The sequence below is a fragment of the Leptodactylus fuscus genome, chromosome 11 (assembly GCF_031893055.1).
Source record: "Leptodactylus fuscus isolate aLepFus1 chromosome 11, aLepFus1.hap2, whole genome shotgun sequence".
NCBI classification, from domain to species: domain Eukaryota; kingdom Metazoa; phylum Chordata; class Amphibia; order Anura; family Leptodactylidae; genus Leptodactylus; species Leptodactylus fuscus.
The window spans coordinates 22959111-22979490 of record NC_134275.1 but is presented as its reverse complement, the minus strand read 5'-3'; positions in this window follow the sequence as shown (position 1 = coordinate 22979490).

Below are 20380 nucleotides of genomic sequence, written 5' to 3'. Positions count from 1 at the left end.
CATGTTTTGTCAGCATAGACTTCTAAAGCAAAGTTTTCAGCATATATCAATTTACTGGAGGAGTAACAGAATACATGACGTTGCCAACTGCCATCATTGCTTTATAAGGGAGTCATCTATTTCATAAAGCCTCATCTGCCATTTTGCTGCCCATTTCACAGCCCCCTATCTTTTTGGACCTCTGCTTCAGTCTTCTAGAATAAGTTAGTAGTTACATCCATAGCAATGTTACACAGCATATCCGTAACAGTTTGTCTCTTTCTGAACACAAATTAAGAAAATGTAATCCTACTAATCTTACTAATATTATAAATGTGATATGTTTGTTCCTCAATCACGCAAAATTGGCTGTATGGATTAGCATGAAATTTGCCACATACATAGATAGGAACCCCGATTAAAACATAGGCTACTTTTGATCCCGGTAAATGATGTCACTACACGAACGCAGTGAAGGAATTTAGGTTCACACAACACTAAAGGACCTGTGATGACGTCATCACAGGTCCTTCAGCCTTTCTAGGATAGGATCATGCTAGGCAGTGGGCGGAGCTACACGCTATTTTGTGGGCAGAGCTATATAGGATGAAGCTGGACAGTGTGAAAGCTGAAGAAAATAGAGTCTCATGGAAGATCAGGAGACTACAGAACATGCAAGCTGTGTGTGCGCAAGAGGAGTATATCGGGTGTAGAGTTTCAGTGAGCACGACGGGGAATGTGTTGTTCTGCCTCTGATGGGGAGGGGGGAGAACTTTGTCACATTTCAGCAACATCCATTCAGCCCTTTGTAACACAGAAGCTGCTCACACAGTCACATAAAAACAAACCTGTAATCACAATTGCCCAATGTAGCAGAGCTTATGCAGCGCTGTAACACACCTCTGTAGGCTCTCCATATGCAAACATGTACATACAGCTGGGTATCCTACGCATATGCAGCGATGTAGCAGAGCCGAGACGCGGGAGCAGGCTGATTGAACTGTGGCACATTTCAGCAACATCCATTCAGCCCTTTTTCTTTTTTTTTAAATGTAGATTGTGAGCCCCATATAGGGCTCACAATGTACATTTTTTTCCCTATCAGGATGTCTTTGGAATATGGGATGGAAATCCATGCAAGCACGGGGAGAACATACAAACTCCTTGCAATGCTAACCACTGAGCCACCATTCAGCCCTTTGTAACACAGAAGCTGCTCACACACTTACATAAGAACACCCCTATAATTCAAATGGCCAGATGTAGCAGAGCTTAACCAGCGCTGTAGCACAGCTGATTACGCTCTCCATATTCAGAGATGTACATACAACTGAGTATGCTGTGCATATGCTGCGATGTAGCAGAGCGATGTAGCAGAGCCGAGACGCAGGATGATCATCCACAACAGCAATTGACTAAATATAAGTGGCTCAGCGCCAACACCAACCCGCAGACGAAGTCACGGGCAGATGCTAGTTATTACTATAGCTCTGCCTTCCTAGTGTCACCTGTGGTCCATAGAGGCTAATTCATCATGCCTTGTATGCCAGTTTACTAGATACTTCAGTCTTACAGATTTAGGTCTCAAGTAAGTGACAAAAACAAACATTAAAATAGATAAAGCTGTCACATATTTTGTATCCATTTTCGGGGCACGTGTCAGTTTTTGATGACTGTTTTTGCATAGGTTTGCCATGTGATTTAAGAGTCAGTTAAAAAAAATGGATACATTTCATCTTTTTCAAACCCATTCATCTACTTTTAACATCATGGACATTAAAAAATGGACCCACAGAGTCTTATTGGATCTCTCAGGTTGAAAAACAGACACATCGGACATGTCTTAAATTTTATGTACGTTATTCCCTGTCAGTTAAAACAACGGGTGTGTATGTAATGCCATTACACTAAAAACAAATGCGTGAATGACAGTAAAAAAAAAGTTACAAGGCCATTTTTTAACTTTCCTGTGAGTAGGGGCTTACTGAAACTTGTGCCAGAAATCTAGCTCAAATTATGAACTCTATGCCAGTCCCTGGGTGGTGTAGACTTCAATTTTAACACATGGGATCTGCCAAGATGCATCAGAGACTCTTATTCTAACATTAGCAAAGACGTGTAATAAGACCAGTGTATAAAACACCAATCTTAACCTCTTCTTGACAGGCTGATTAGAAGGGCCAGCTCTGTCCTGGGGAGCCCCCTGGACCCAGTATAGATGGTTGGTGACAGAAGGATACTGTCCATGCTGAGCTCCATGCTGGAGAACAACTCCAATCCCATGTATGAGACCGTGATAGCACTAGGCAGTACTGTCAGTGACCGACTGCTCCACCCCAAATGTAAGAAGGAGCTATCGGAGATCCTTCCTCCCAACCGCAGTCAGGCTGTATCATCAACATCAGGCCAAGTGAAGATCACTCCGCACAGAGAATTAAATGATCCTGAGTCTTTCTTTTCTTTTAATTGCTATGGCTCCTAGTATCTTTTCTATCTGCTATGAGCTTGTATGTGTCTGTTTTTAAATATATGACTGTATTATCCATGCTGCTGTAACACATGGTGGGACTATTAAAGGATTATCTTATCTTTCCGCAGTGGTATTTTTCAGTTTTTGTTTTTAACTCCCCGCTTTTCAAATCCCATATCTTTTTTTATTTTTCCATTCACAGAGCCATATGAGGGCTTTATTTTCTTCACAATGGTACCAGTTATTATGCTGTACAATATACTGGGAAGCTGTAAAAAAATCTGAATGAATGCTAGTCAAGCCTGGGAGCTCTCAATAGGCTCTGGGTTGGCAGAGGACCGCTGGCTCCAGATCTCGGTGATCCTGCCCAAAATGGTACCATATGCCACTGGGGAAATGGTGCTTTGCTCATCTTAGATTCTAATAAACCCTCTACCAAGTCATTCATAGAAATATTAAAAGAAAGATCTATCACTGTGTATGACTTCTAGACCTTACAACTTGTCTATTTTAGTAGCTGTGTCGCAATCCCTTTTGAAATGAACAGGTGATATTTTATGGTGAATTTACCTTAACCCTAGTCATGTGTGTAGTCATTGGATTTTCCAATATGATGACATTTTGGCCTCTGTCTCTCTGTTCGTAGAAATATCTGGTAAATCAGGTTTGTCCTTTCTGCTCTTGTAGGCTGATTTACATATCCCTAAAACATGATTGTCTAGGCAGTGCTTCATTGGTTTGTAGCCACATGGCGCTATTATTGGTTTGGGGGCTTTTTTGACTTGCTCCCGTTAAAGAGTTCCTATCATTAAAACTCTTAAGAAAGCCTTAAGAAGGGCTATTCTTCTCCAACCTTTCGATGTCTTGTTGTTAGCTTGAAATCCCGGTTTTCATCAGTATGCAAATGAGTTCTCTCGCAGCACTGGGGGTGGGTCCCAGCACTCAAACAGCACTGAGGGCATCCCCAATGCTGCAACAGAACTTTCTCTAGCGCCGTTTCCATCTTCTTCAGTAACGGCCTCTTTATGCGCTTTCTTCCGGCGCGAGGAGTAAAATTCAATGCATGCGCAAGTCGGCTCTGCCCGAGACCTGCTGGCAGAGCCAACTTCACATGCGGGTGCCCATTTTTTTGTGGCCACTTATGCGAGCAGGCACAGTACGCTCTTTACTCCATAGAACTACAGGAGCGTACTGCACTAGCCGTGTGGAATGTTGACAAGGCTGAAAAGGTTTCCGCAACCTTTTCCTCCATGTGAACATATCCTAATGGTGGTCTGTCTGGAATGTCCAGCGCTAGTTCACCATGTGTGTATGTCCTCACATAACCAGGGCTATCAACACTTACTACTTCCTATGGAACAGCCTAGATGGCGGGCAATTAGTTGAAACGATCATTCTCCTTCTCAAAGCTTATAAACTGGGCAAAATGTTTTTAATCGCATCATAGAGGCATGACTAGCGGTCAAAGATCTGTGACTAAGAGGTACACCACTAAAATGTGACCTCCGAGAACCCTGATTCAAGGCAGCGGGGTTAAGCACCTCCATTTCATCCTATTGTTCTGCAATTTCATTTTTTATGGTGGCCCATAATAATCTCCTAAGCTTCTAAGTTGGGTGATGGCACCAACATACTATGAACCTAGCCTTAGAATGGAAAATTTTCTCTTTTTGTTAAATTATCTTTGAAAACGAACTTGTACCATAAGCTTCATCATTCATGAGATCTTATCTCTGCCTCTCACCTACTGTCCTACTCACCTGACCACCAATGCTGAAAGGTAAGAGCATAACTTAAACTGACAAGTCAAGCAACCATGTCCAACCTGGCAATGATTTGTAACACTCTTCAGTCAAAAATCTTTCAAAAATGAGTTGCAATCTGCATTTTTTATCAAATTCCATATTTTTGTCAGATCTGTTTCATGGTGGTTGAATCTGGAAACCTAAGGGGGCATTCACACGGAATAAAGTGGCGCTGATTCTGCCACGATAATTCACGGCAGAATCGGTGCTGATAAAAAGACTCCCATTGACTTCAATGGGTTCCGTTTTACGCGCGCAACACATTGAAGTCAATGGGAGTCTTTTTATCAGCGCTGATTCTGCCGCAAGTTACCACTTTGACTCCGTGTGAATGCCGCCTAACAATTACCAGTAATATTACTATGGAAAACACAAGATTCAGTTCAGAAGTTCACAAAGAACAAGTACAAATATGGTTTCATCATTCATTATCCATTTGATGCTACACAAATTACTTTACAGACAATAATGTTGTAATAATAATAAGTAATTGTCAGAACCTTCATTCTAATACCAATGCAGTATTGTTATGCCAATAAAAGAGTGCATGACCCGGTTTAAGTTGAGGGCAATGGTGCAAAAGTTCAGTCCTCTCCACCATGTAAATGCTAAATAATAACACTGTGTATCCACGTCTCATGATTTCATGTTCATCTTAGTGGAAACCTCTCTCTTATTTCTGCACACATAGCAATGGATATTATGGCCAAACAGTTGCATCAGGAGTACTGTCTCGTTCACAACAAATGATGGGACCTGCTGCAAACCATACTGCAAATATATCAATATATTCCTCCAGAGAACATTGCACACAAACTTCCCAGTGCCCGCCATGTCTCTGTTGGCCTACCCCAAAGTGCCATTCGTCATGAATGCAACACAAGCTGCATTTCAGGAGGAGGGAGGAATGTTGTTCCTTAGTTTCTCCACTTCTAACAATGATCTCTCAAAAACTGAGAGCAGTGAGAGGGACTTGCAAAGTGCTAAGGGAGGGAGCAGAATGTCCCATACAGCACCAACAATGTGCCGCGAGCGCCTTTCTAGCTAAAAGTTAGGAATGTGTGTGCTGTACAGTTAGTGATAACCCTAGGCAGGGATTAAATAGTGACTGTCTAAGGACTTAGTCACTTGTCCTCAAAACACTATGTACAGGCCATATTTCCCAGCCTGACCACAACCATAAGAATGAAACTTGCTAACATAGTAAGGTATGAATTAAGAATAAGTAACCCCCTTGTGTACCTCATATTAACCTCAAAGTAGATCACGTAATATTATTTTTGTGGGGGGTTTTTTGATATTGAGAATCATGATACCCAATAGAGACTGTTACGTTGTTACTTCTATAACCACATCCCTGATACCACCACTGAAGAGTTCCATGTGATAATGATAATATTCACAATATATATGGTTGAATTTAAATCCAATTTCATAAAAGTACAAGGCTATTAAATAATCCCCTTGGGACATACTGTTAGTCATTCGACAAAAGTGATGCTTGACACCTCACAGCCAATTCATTTCCTCCATCTTTCTTCAACTGTGTCCATATTTTCCCTTGTACAATCAGAACCATGAGCTAAAAACTCTTCCGAGCAAAGTTTGCGTATAGGTTACAGTGTTTTTTCACCCATCATTTGACATGGAAACATATTGGAAGTTATGTTCTATATGACCCCTAGCCTGCTGGCAGACGAGAGCTTGCTTCACATAATGGTGAACACAGAGTGTGATGGCTGGTTAGTAGACCTCCTCTCCCAGCTGTAGGCTCCTCACCTACCCCCGGGCTTCAGTGAGTTATTGGAAGCTCAGGGATAGCATTTCCTCAGTGGTCTCATCCTCCCAAGTGCCTTTGATTCTCCAGTTTCTTGGTAGTATGTATGGCAGCTTGGAAATCTGTATAGCCATGACAGTTGAATAGTAAGAGACTGCAACCCCCGTTCGGAAGCTGCTAGTTCTATTGTACCCATAATTTTCCCCCAGGGGAAAAAGTCGAATTCTCCCTAAAGACTGGCCCTAAGCGCTTCTGGGCAGCTGGCGTTGACCAGATGCCTGTTTCACAGCCATTACCAAAGGTGTGAGCCTCCCCCGGACACTTGCTACCAACTGTCCACTTCCATCTGGGGTAGCCAGGGGCGGGCGAGCCGGGCAACATTTTATTCCCTCTTTCTAGTCTTCAACAGTTGGGAAGAACAGGTTACAAGTGCAAGACCCCCCCAGTAAGTAGGGCCCCGTTAAAGTCAATTGCCCAGGGCCCCGCAAACCCTGGATCCGCCACTGGGGGTAGCACCAGAGACACTGACACACACTGCTCCTGCTTCACCACCGCCTGCTGTCCTGAGAAGTATCATAATCTCAGGGGCTGACGATATCTCTACTACACCAGCAGATGTACAGAAGGCCGAACCACCATGAATCCAACAACTGTGACTGCCTTCTACCGGGTGATGGAGAGAAAGTTGGCCCAGGAGCTGCATCAGATGCCTGGAATGCTGAAGCCATCATTATCATCAACCCTAGCCTCATCTCCCAAGCCACCGAGACCACCATCTGATCAGTGAGGAGACTGCCACCAAGTATTGTGCCCTCCAGCCCACTTGGCTGAAGTGATCCTCTAAGTTTGTGCTGTCCAGGGTGACCTCTGGACTCCTATATTTTTATTTATTTTTTTATGTAGATTGTGATCACAATGTACATTTTTTTTTCATATCAGTATGTCTTTGTAGAATGGGAGGAAAGCCACACAAACACGGGGAGAACATACAAACTCCTTGCAGATGTTGTTCCTGGCGGGATTCGAACCCAGGACTCCAGCGCTGCAAGGCTGCAGTGCTAACCACTGAGGCACCGTGTTGCCCCCAGTTATCCCTCTTCCGTCACTTTTCCCCTTTGCTCCAAAATTGGACATTCATGCACCTGTGCCCTGGAATCCCCTTGTTTTTCCTATTGAGGCCATGAGAGAGACACTAACAGACCTATTCCCTTCTGTCGTCCCTTTTCCCCTTGTTTCCACCAGCCCCGATATTGAACACTAATGGACCTGTTTCTCAGGTGCTGGTTCTTTGCCCCTTTTCACCACTTCCCCTGTCTAGAAGCGATCCAGGGAACTCCCTCATTGGTGTCCGGCCTAGGATAAGAGCTGGCGAAACTGGTTGAGAGTACTTGGCCTATACAATGGCACAGCCTCTGCCACTACTATTCCCATTCTTCAGTTCTCTCCATCTGGGCTGAGGCACAAGTAGTTTTAAAGCAATGCTTGTCTTGCATGGTCAACCCATCTATATGGATTTTATAGTTTCTGGCTTATTTCCTACACAGAGGTGAAAAATATAAGCTGATTTGTTTGGGCCATTCTCAGATGCACCATCTAAATTACTATCCAGAATCATCATTTAATAAAGATTTTTATTTTTGTATATTGTGAGCTCATCTATGTTCATGCCATGTCTCTTTCGTTTGGTTTATGTTGTCTCTTTGGTGGGCGGGCATTCAGGGTGCGCCGTCTTCTTCTTCATCCACACCTCTTCCTCCGATGTGCTCCGGTCCCGTCTTCCTCCAGCGCTCGCGAACTGACATTGATATAAAAAAATGGCCTGGGCGCATGCGCAGTAGCATGCGGCTTCTACTACAGCTACTGCGCATGGGCCCAGGCCATTTTTTTTAATCAATGTCAGTTCGCGAGCGCCGGACGAAGACGGGACCGGAGGACATCGGAGGAAGAGGAGGCGTGGATGAAGAAGACGGCGCACCCTGAATGCCCGCCCAGCGTGCATGATGGGTAAGTAGATCACATTCTTTTTTAGGGTATTATTTTAAAACTGGGGGGTAGTTTAATATAACTTTAGCGGTGCCTGAATAGCCTTTTTAAAGGCTATTCACGCATATGTGGGGCTCTATCAGCATGATTTTGCCGATAGAGCCCCTTTAATGAAGGTGACTAAGGTTTATGTAAATTTATGACTTCAACTCTACACTTGCACTTGTAACTTGAAACCCTGGCAAATATATTAATGTATTCAAGATAATCTGTCAATGTTGTATAAAATGTAAAACTGCAAAAACATCTGCTTTTGTATTTACATAATAAATGTATATACTGTATGCAGCACATTGTGGTTGTTAAATTGGACCACTAGATGGCAACATAATCCTAATCACAGAATAGCGGCCTCCAGGTTCGTTTATTTATTTTCTTATAAATAGCGCTATCACATTCCACAGCGCTATGCAGAGATATTGTCAGTCACTGTCCCGTATAGGGCTCACAAGCTAAATTCCCTATTAGTATGTCTATGGAGTGAGGGAGGAAACCCAGAGAAAACATAGGGAGAACATAGAAACTTCTTACAGATGTTGTCCTTGGCTGGATTCGAACCCAGAACCCAAAAATCATCTAAAGAATTCACATATATAGTAGCAAAGAGTAAAGCTAAACACATTGGTGAAATTTTATGTGTTAAACTGGGGAGAGAACTTTAACTCAACCTTTCTAAGGCTGTTCAATAGCTTTTGCTGCAGCAAGTGTAATCTACAAAGGAAAACCAGAGATGATGCATTTCTTCTATTTTTTGGGTCCTGGTTTTGGATTACAAATACTGATGAAAGACACTGACCAAGTTACATATTGTGTCCCTAAATACACAATGTGATATACAGTGGGGCAAAAAAGTATTTAGTCAGTCACCACTAAGTTCCACCACTTAAAAAGATGAGAGGTGTCTGTAATTTACATCATAGGTAGACCTCAACTATGAGAGACAAAATGAGAAAACAAATCCAGAAAATCACATTGTCTGATTTTGTAAGAATTTTTTTGCAAATTATGGTGGAAAATAAGTATTTGGTCACCTACAAGCAATCAAGATTTCTGGCTCTCACAGACCTGTAACTTCTTCTTTAAGGGTCTCCTCTTTCCTCCACTCATTACCTGTAGTAATGGCACCTGTTTAAACTTGTTATCACTATAAAAAGACACCTGTGCACATCCTCAAACAGTCAGACTCCAAACTCCACTATGGTGAAGACCAAAGAGCTGTCAAAGGACACCAGAAACAAAATTGTAGCCTTGCACCAGGCTGGGAAGACTGAATCTGCAATAGGCAACCAGCTTGGATTGAAGAAATCAACTGTGGGAGCAATAATTAGAAAATGGAAGACATACAAGACCACTGATAATCTCCCTCGATCTGGGGCTCCACGCAAAATCTCACCCCGTGGAGTCAAAATGATCACAAGAACGGTGAGCAAAAATCCCAGAACAACGCAGGGGGACCTAGTGAATGAACTGCAGAGACCTGGGACCAATGTAACAAAGCCTACCATCAGTAACACACTACGCCACCAGGGACTCAGATCCTGCAGTGCCAGACGTGTCCCACTGCTTAAGCCAGTACATGTCCGGGCCCGTCTGAAGTTTGCTAGAGAGCATTTGGATGATCCAGAAGAGTATTGGGAGAATGTCCTATGGTCTGGTGAAACCAAACTGGAACTGTTTGGTAGAAACACAACTTTACGTGTTTGGAGGAAAAAGAATACTGAGTTGCATCCATCAAACACTATACCTACTGTAAAACATGGGGGTGGAAACATCATGCTTTGGGGCTGTTTCTCTGCAAAGGGGCCAGGACGACTGATCCGGGTACATGAAAGAATGAATGGGGCCATGTATCGTGAGATTTTGAGTGCAAACCTCCTTCCATCAGCAAGGGCACTGAAGATGAAACGTGGCTGGGTCTTTCAACATGACAATGATCCAAAGCACACCGCCAGGGCAACGAAGGAGTGGCTTTGTAAGAAGCATTTCAAGGTCCTGGAGTGGCCTAGCCAGTCTCCAGATCTCAACCCTATAGAAAACCTTTGGAGGGAGTTGAAAGTCCGTGTTGCCAAGCGACAGCCCCAAAACATCACTGCTCTAGAGGAGATCTGCATGGAGGAATGGGCCAACATACCAACAACAGTGTGTGCCAACCTGGTGAAGACTTACAGAAAACGTTTGACCTCTGTCATTGCCAACAAAGGATATATAACAAAGTATTGAGATGAAATTTTGTTACTGACCAAATACTTATTTTCCACCATAATTTGCAAATAAATTCTTGCAAAATCAGACAATGTGATTTTCTGGATTTGTTTTCTCATTTTGTCTCTCATAGTTGAGGTCTACCTATGATGTAAATTACAGACGCCTCTCATCTTTTTAAGTGGTGGAACTTGCACTATTGGTGACTGACTAAATACTTTTTTGCCCCACTGTATAGTGACATGAACTGTGACATAAACTGACACATGGAATTCCTTAATGGAGCTCATCGGTCAGAGTTCCCCTTTAACCCAAAAATTAGCTAAAATTTGCAATGTGGTCAGTTTTCTACTTTTAGTTTTGTATAACGTCCCATTAAGTTGTAGTTCTGTGATGGACATAAAGTGTCAGTATGAAATTTACTGTATAAGAATAATGCAGAAAACATAAGTTTACCCTCAACTAAGCCAAATACTGTATACTGAAAGTGAATCAAAGGTAAAGTGTTAAAGGGAGTCTGTCAGCATGAGATTACATTAGACACTATGCATGGTACCATGCTGGTCATCGTATACAGTTTCCGAAGCTGTCTTTATCGTCTTGGTCTGCGCATGCGCAGTACATGCACATTGTGCATGAGAAAATTTACCGGAATCCAGACAGAGGGTTAGGTTTCAGCTTCCTGATGGGCTTTAGGTGCATGTAATAAACACGCCACCAAAGCCCATATTGAAAATTATATGCCCCTAAAGCCCATCATAGCTAACTTGCATATCTATAAAAATTCTTTTTTCAGACTAACACAGCTACAAACAAAAGAAGATATAAACAGCTTTGGAAACTGAATGCAAGGGCCAAAAATGTCCACAAAAGATACTTAAAGAATCTCCCTTAGAAATAAACATCATAACAGCTGTGGGGAAGTTAGTAGAAGCAGTGGTGCGGACACAGACAGTCAAGACAGGGACACAAAATGTGCAGCAAACTGGTTTACTTAGAAAAATAGGAACATAAATAAACCTTGACTTCAGGCCCAAAATTAGCAAAACAAAATACAGCCTTAACTTCAGGAAAAAACAAAATGAAACAAACCTGCTCGTCTGAGCAACTAACTAAACAGAACTGATAACCTAACTATACATGTGGCTTATTTCCAGTCACACGAACAAAACAGGAGCAATATAGTCTCACAGGATTCAGGGTTAGAGGACAGAACCAAACGCCTCCTTTCACCTCATGGAACTGCATTGGAATGCAGGATCTGCTGCCTTTTATGGGTCAGTAATGAGCCCAGGATCTACATCTGGGCTGAGGCCTACTCCAGATCTGCCCTGGACCACACATATGTCAGAAACCTGGGTTGCTATATCTGGACTCCAGCACTCTGCCTGTCACCTTCTCACAAAGCATTTATAGTTGGTGATCCTCGGAGTGCCCAACACAGAAGTACACTGTTCCTTGTTGAAAAGTGGGAATTAAGTAAAAAGATAAGAACACACCACTCAGTAAAAATGAACTGCAGTAGTTTACAAAATAAAACCAGGGAAAATATATTATTTGATAGATTTGATAGATAAAGCAGATAAAACTGTAAATAAATAAATAAACATAACAAGTAAAAATAGCCCAAAGTAGTCTATAGCTATACAGTGTAGAATTTTTTTGATGTAGTATAAAGCTATTGTTGCTATAAAGATAAAAATATCTAGGACAATATGGCCCACAGTGGCCCTCAAGCATAAAAACTGTTCTAGCAAAAAATGGCCATGACTCCTATAGCAACAATATCACTTTCCGTGGTTTTAGAAGAGGGTTGTAAGTGCACCGATCGACCCTTTTCATGAACGAGGCCCCATGTCATGCAGGAGGTTCACAAATACTTATCAGGGCTCGTTCACATCTGCGCCCGGTCTCCGTACTGCAGGTTTCCGTTTCCTGACATGCAGAAGACCGAAACCACAGAACGGAGACCCTGAACGCAGGTGTGAACCTAGCGTCAATCCCTGTGCCCATCTTGTAATTCACTTCAATAACAATTATACTGGATAATCAGGTTTGGGACAAAAAGGTCTGTTTTTTTCCAGGTACAGCACCACTATGGTATTGCAGTGAATGAGGATGAACTTGGGATTGTTCAGAAGAGTTCCCAGTTTTTGTAAAAAAAAATAAAAAAAAAAAAATCTGTAATAATACATTATATTATTCCGCAGCACTGTACAATTTGTAGGGTTCAAGAACAGATAAAAAGATACATTACAAAGAAATAGTCACTCCACACAATGGGACTGAGGGCCCTGCTCACAAGAGCTTACAATCTATCAGGTAGAGGGGGTGACACAAGAGGTAGCAGGGATCCTTTATAAAATAAAGGACAGTAGTGACATTTCTAGCCAAAGAAGATGAATCACATGCTACATTTTTACTATTACAGCTTTCAACTCATTAGATGTCCGGTGATAAGGTGGACTGGGGCTGAAAGTTCCTCTTAGGCTTCCTTCTGAATCCAGCTTGTTTGATTCTTCTATGGGAGTGCAAGTGTTGCCGGAGCTTACCGTGCGCTCCATTCACAAGGAGGTTTTAGGAAGACTTTCGGATTATCGGAGCTGAGCTTCAATCAGAAACTTTTAACCCCTTAGATGCTATGGTCGAACATAACTGCAGCATATAAGGGCTTTCACTATATTAATACCCCCAACCCCCCTCCCCCCACGGCAAATTCAGGAGGTCCCAATACATACCTGGTTCATCCTGTTGCGATGGGAGGACTTCCTCTATACACTGCAATACTCGTGTATTGCAGTGTATAGTACTGAAGCAGTGAAGAAAGCATCAGGGTACAAACCACATTTAGAGCTTACAATGCAGTGCAGTTTTCAAAATGGTGTCACTTCCTAGGGGATTGCACTTTACTGGTACCTTAGAGGCTTGGCAAACATGACATGACATCCAGATACCAAGCATCGAAATCTGCACTTTAAAAGCCACATAGAGCTCTTTCTTTTCTGTGCCCTGCTGTGTGCCCAATCTGCAGTTTATACCCACATGTATAACACTGGGGTACCCAGTATAACGTACCTAATAGAGATGAGCGAACACTGTTCGGATCAGCCGATCCGAACAGCACGCACCCATAGAAATGAATGGAAGCACCTGTGACGCTGACTTTGCCGGCGGCCGGCCGGCATCACAGGTGCTTCCATTCATTTCTATGGGTTCGTGCTGTTCGGATCGGCTGATCCGAACAGTGTTTGCTCATCTCTAGTACCTAATGTTTATGTCACATATAAGACCAAATAGCGCTCTTTCAATTCCAAGCCCCACCATGTACCCATACAGCAGATTTAGACCACATATGGGGTATTACCATGTTCATGAGCAATTGATTAAAAAAAAAACAGTGGGGGGCTCTTTCTCCTTTAACCCCTTGTGAAAATGAAAACTTTGGGGATAAAGTGACATTTTAGTAATTGTTCATTTACATATCCCAATGTTAATAAAATCTGTGAAACAGCTGTGCAGTCAAAATGCTCACTATACCCCTTGATGAATTCTGGCAGGGGTGTAGTTTCCAAAATGGCATCACTTTGGAAGGTTTCCATTGTATTGGTACTCTATGGACTCTGCAAATGAGACATGGCACCTAAAAACTGTTCCAGCAAAATCTGCTTTTCGTACCCCCAGTGTCGCTCCTTCCCTTCTGTGCACTGCCGTGTGCCCAAACATCAGTTTATACCCACATGTCGAGTATCTCTGTGCTCGAGAGAATTTGTGAAACAAACTATGAGATACATTTTCTCCTTTAACCCTTTGTGAATGTATTCATTTTAGAGTTAAATTAATGTATCGTTGAAAAAAAACATGAAATGTCTAAATTTCATCTCCATATTGTTTTAATTCCCATAAAATGCTTAAAGGGTTCACAAACTTCCAAATTGTTTTTTTGATTTATTTAAGGGGTGCAGTTTTTAAAATTGGTTGATTTATGGGGGGGATTTCTAATATGTAGGTCTTTATAATTCCCTTCAGAACTGAAGTGGTCCCTAATGTCTAAAAAAATTAAAAGATAATTAAAAGATGATGCCAATATAAAGCATACAGTGCCTACAAGTAGTATTCAACCCCCTGCAGATTTAGCAGGTTTACACATTCTGAATTAACTTGGCATTGTGACATTTGGACTGTAGATCAGCCTGGAAGTGTGAAATGCACTGCAGCAAAAAAGAATGTTATTTCTTTGTTTATTTTTTTTTAAAATTGTGAAAAGTTTATTCAGAGGGTCATTTATTATTCAACCCCTCAAACCACCAGAATTCTGTTTGGTTCCCCTAAAGTATTAAGAAGTAGTTCAGGCACAAAGAACAATGAGCTTCACATGTTTGGATTAAGTATCTCTTTTTCCAGCCTTTTCTGACTATTTAAGACCCTCCCCAAACTTGTGAACAGCACTCATACATGGTCAACATGGGAAAGACAAAGGAGCATTCCAAGGCCATCAGAGACAAGATCGTGGAGGGTCACAAGGCTGGCAAGGGGTACAAAACCCTTTCCAAGGAGTTGGGCCTACCTGTCTCCACTGTTGGGAGCATCATCCGGAAGTGGAAGGCTTATGGAACTACTGTTAGCCTTCCACGGCCTGGACAGCCTTTGAAAGTTTCCTCCCATGCCGAGGCCAGGCTTGTCCAAAGAGTCAAGGCTAACCCAAGGACAAAAAGGAAGGAGCTCCGGGAAGATCTCATGGCAGTGGGGACATTGGTTTTAGTCAATACCATAAGTAACGTACTCCACCGCAATGGTCTCCGTTCCAGACGAGCCCGTAAGGTACCTTTACTTTCAAAGCGTCATGTCAAGGCTCGTCTACAGTTTGCTCATGATCACTTGGAGGACTCTGAGACAGACTGGTTCAAGGTTTTCTGGTCTGATGAGACCAAGATCGAGATCTTTGGTGCCAACCACACACGTGACGTTTGGAGACTGGATGGCACTGCATACGACCCCAAGAATACCATCCCTACAGTCAAGCATGGTGGTGGCAGCATCATGCTGTGGGGCTGCTTCTCAGCCAAGGGGCCTGGCCATCTGGTCCGCATCCATGGGAAGATGGATAGCATGGCCTACCTGGAGATTTTGGCGAAGAACCTCCGCTACTCCATCAAGGATCTTAAGATGGGTCGTCATTTCATCTTCCAACAAGACAACGACCCAAAGCACACAGCCAAGAAAACCAAGGCCTGGTTCAAGAGGGAAAAAATCAAGGTGTTGCAGTGGCCTAGTCAGTCTCCTGACCTTAACCCAATTGAAAACTTGTGGAAGGAGCTCAAGATTAAAGTCCACATGAGACACCCAAAGAACCTAGATAACTTGGAGAAGATCTGCATGGAGGAGTGGGCCAAGATAACTCCAGAGACCTGTGCCGGCCTGATCAGGTCTTATAAAAGACGATTATTAGGTGTAATTACAAACAAGGGTTATTCCACAAAATATTAAACCTAGGGGTTGAATAATAATTGACCCACCCTTTTATGTTTAAAATTTATTAAAATTTAACTGAGCAACATAACTTTTTGGTTTGTAAGATTTATGCATCTGTTAATAAATCCTGCTCTTGTTTGAAGTTTGAAGGCTCTAACTTATTTGCATCTTATCAAACCTGCTAAATCGGCAGGGGGTTGAATACTACTTTATAGTAGACCTGGGCAATGTGCGGTCCGTGGGCCACATCCGGCCCTCTGACTGCTTCTCACCGGCCCGCATAGCTAGTGGAAGGTTTTTGAAGGACCTGTGAAGATGTCATCACAGTCTATCACCAGGATAGGCTATGACTCGTTAGTGGGCGGAGCCACACAGGACTGTGTGCTTCCTGCAAGCTGCCGGCAATGGGGGCTGCTGGATGATAAAGAGAGAAGAGACAGCATGTGTGAGCAAGAGGGGGGAACTAGGGGCAGATATAGGGGGCAGTTTAACTTGATGCACATGTAGGGGGAACATTAAACTAGGGGGCAGATGGAGGGTGACATTAAACTGGGGCAGCTGGAGGAGGATATTAAACCATGGGGGTAGCTGGAGGTGGATATGTCTGCTTCTAGTTGCCCCCAGTTTAATGTCCCCCTCCAGCTGCCCCAGTTTAACGTCCCCTCTAGTTTCTGCTGGTTTATAGGAGAGGGACTTAATACTGTGGGATTTGGAGGAAAACATTATAATGTGGGGGTGTATAATGTTCGGGTGACTGTAGGAGGATTTTACTTTGTGGGGCACATGGAAAAATGATTGAGAATGGGCGGAGTCAGCAAAGAAGTGGGTGGAGCTAAATTTGCTGCGACTCACATGGCCCTCTAGAACCGTTACAATTTCTCATGTGGCCCCATGGGAAAATTAATTGTTCACCCCTGCCTTATAAGGTCTCAGAGTTATTGCCATATAAAGTGACACAGGGCAGTTTTGCACAAATGAGGACTGATCCTTAAGGGGTTAAAGAGATAACCAGATATTTCAACATTCTGCCTAAAACACAGCATAATATAAGAGAACAGGACATGCTTGTAGCCACAAATGCTAGTGGAAACACAGGAAGGTTATCTGGTAAGGTCAGATCAGTAACACATGGTAGGTTACACCGATATACCGGATGTTGGATGTTTGCCAAACAATAAACAGTTTGACAATCTTTTTGCTTTAACATGTAACTATAAAACGCCTTTTGGTAAGCTTTACTATAAACAGAGAAGATTGCACACACTAAATAACTAAAAGAGCATTTACTTCCAATGCCGCAGGCGGTGTCGTCATCACACAGGTCAAAAGTGAACAGATATGTTCTGCCTAAGGCAGCGAAAGCCAAAAGGTCACCATGTTCTTTCTTTAATAAAATGATTTTGTCCCTTGTGTTCCTTATAAACACAATGGAGGTGGTGACGTAAAGTATCAGTCTAAAGTTCATTGCTTATCTTTAATCTGGGACTACTTGATAATCCTTTATATAAAGGGCACAAGTCAGAACGGAAAGCTTATTGTTATAGGTCTCCCGAGACCTGGTGGGTCGGAAATGAAATATATACAAAAACTGAAATTTGGTCCTATGAAAATTCTCCATTGGTTCCCCCATTTGTAATTTACTATCATCTGTTGTAAATCTGTAAGAGTGGGGAGTCACAAAACAATGTCATCCAAAAGTCAAAAAATTTTAACCAGTGACTTCAAATTTACATAAGGCAAAGTAAGGGCAAGGCGCCCCCATAGCGGCCACAGCAAAAAAAAAAGCGCTGCGAGAAAAACCACAGCGGAAACACATTGTGATTTTTTTCCCACATACGAAGCCCGCAGAGTTTTTCTTTGCAGACTTTGTTTCAATTATACCAACAGGGAAACCTCCACCGATTCTGTAGGTATAATTGACATGCTGCGATTTCCAAGCTTTGAAAATCACAGCATGTCCGCTGCGTGTATTTTTCCGCAAGGCGTGGATGGAATTCACTAGAAGCCCATCCACATTGCAGTGACTGTCACATGTGTTTTAGCCACTTGGGGACCCGGCCTAAAAGTGCAAGGTCATTGGGTGGAGATTTTCTGAGTGACAGGAACAAGTTTTCGCTATCATTGTTTCACAACCTGAGGTTAGTTCTAGGTACTAGGTGAGAAATAAAAACACATCACAAGTTTTATGCAAATTCAGAGTTCTGTTTCATATCTGCATTGTCATGGCCATGAGTCTTCTCTTTTTAGAGGTTCTAAAAACGTATCTTTAAGAGTCTGATTTAGTTTTGGACCACTTTTTTCTAACTGGGTTATTAAAGGGGTTTTCCAATGAGATCAATCCCCGTGACCAGGTTTAACCAAGGGAGCGGGCAACATTTAGTAAGGGGATGGCTCAGGTCATGAATATGGAGGACACACTTTCATGTTACACACATAAGTACTATCACCTCCTCTATGGGAAAGTTCACTCCTCGGTACGTGAATGTTTGTCTCCCAGGGCAGTGCTGCTAGTAAGACAGGAAGGACAGACTTCTGTAACCTGCCCAGTAGCATGCCTGTATTTCTTGGCTGGCAGGGGTGTAACTAGGATAGGCTGGGCCCCATAGAAACTTTGTGGATGGTCCCTTCTCCCCTGGAGCATGGACAGCACAAATACACATTGTTAGCTACATGTTCTAGAACAAGGTGGGTACTAGCATGGCCGCCTTAACCATAGGGCCAATGGTGCACTACAGGGCCTATAGTAGCGGGGGACCCCTTTGGACATCGGGAAAGCCCTACATTTGCAGTTCCGCCATCCAGGGCAGTGGGTCCGAGCTACCGCAACTCTAGAGGACGCCAATTAATTGAAGCCAGTGATGAATTAGGATGCCGTCCAATCAAAGGCCGCTGTCTGTGTCAGGGGTGTACCTTCCACAGTACAATACTTCTAAAGAAGGCAGAAATTAACACGGAGGGAAATATTTATATATATATATATATATATATATATATATATATATATATATAGGACTGCTTTAACCATAGAGCCAACAGTGTACTTGCGGGGTAGCAAGTGCCTCCAGCGGGTCAGAGCTACCCCAACTCATTTGAAGCCAGTGATGAATTAGAGTGTCGTCCGCTCCCTGCTTCACCACCCGGCCGCTGTCTTTGCTCCCGGTGTCCTGGCGCCATGTAGGCCCTGGGTACTAGCAGTGGAAAGGGTAAGGGTATTACCACTAATAGCTGTGCTTCATCTATACCTGCTATTTATACACTATGTAAGTATAGGTGCTGCCTGACAATAAGCGGTAATTCACACCTATTTACCTTCCTCCGAATGCACCATGTACAGCCACCCTGAAAGTGTTAATATGTTCTCTTCTTGGCCGACACACCAAATGATGGGAGATGTAGTAGTAAGATCGGCAGCACTTGTGACAAGGTAACTATACCATGTCCTAGTAGGAAAACAAGGGGATTCAGAACCCCTTGTGATCAATTCCTGCAGATTTAGCAGTTAGCTCCTCTCCTATGAGATACCGCATTATAATAGTAATACCCCTGGGAAATCTCATACAGTTTTGTGGTGTGATCTTACGTGATTTGTATTAACTACAATAAGATTTTTACCTTCATGCTGACTGTATAATAACATAACATAAGATCCAGAAGGATTCTATGGGCTGAATGAAAAAATTTGGTCTCTCCAAAAGTGCATAAGTGTCTCCATAGACTATTTCAGTGCTTTGTAGGGTTCTAGTTGTTGCTTTTGGGTGTATACAGTATACACACACAGTTCCTGGGGTTGCCAAGATACTACCTTAATGATCAGTTTGTGCTAAATATAAGTACAATTAATACTGGATTATTCATTTCTTGAGAAACACTGGAGACAGTAAGAGATATAAATAGCACCGGAACTTTACAGCTTCTACGGGAGAATACCTGAGAATCGGTCACTTTGTAACAATTATGTCAGAGATTGTCACAGAAAAAAGGTATGAGGAAGTTCTAAGATTACAATACCTCAAAGTAACATTTTTGCTCAGGAGGAAACAAAAATTACCTTGGAAATTCTACTAAGAAAGCTCTCCGCCCTTACAGGTAATAGACTGTATATAAGCTGTCACTCATAGACAGAGGAATACAAGACGTTCTGGATGTTGTAGCAGAGCAGAGGACGGCTGCAGTCTGGCAGGTAGGTCACAGGATCTCTTAGCTTATAGTTACAAACATATGTTCGAATACTTGGAAAATTACATTGCATGAAAGGGACGGAACCTACCAGCATAGCTGAGAAATATACGTGACACGCGTAACCATGTGACTGACATCTAAACTTACAGTGTAAGGTATAGCCTGGGAGAACAAAGTGGAAATTTACTAGTAGATGTTTATCAATATTGAAGATTTTCTTACTTAGATAGATAGCAGATAGATAGGAGATAGATAGATAGCAGATAGATAGGAGATAGATAGATAGATAGATAGATAGATAGATAGATAGATAGATAGGAGATAGATAGATAGATAGATAAATAAATAGATAGATAGATAGATAGATAGATAGGAGATAGATAGATAGATAGATAGATAGATAGATAGATAAATAGATAGATAGATAGATAGATAGATAGATAGATAGATAGATAG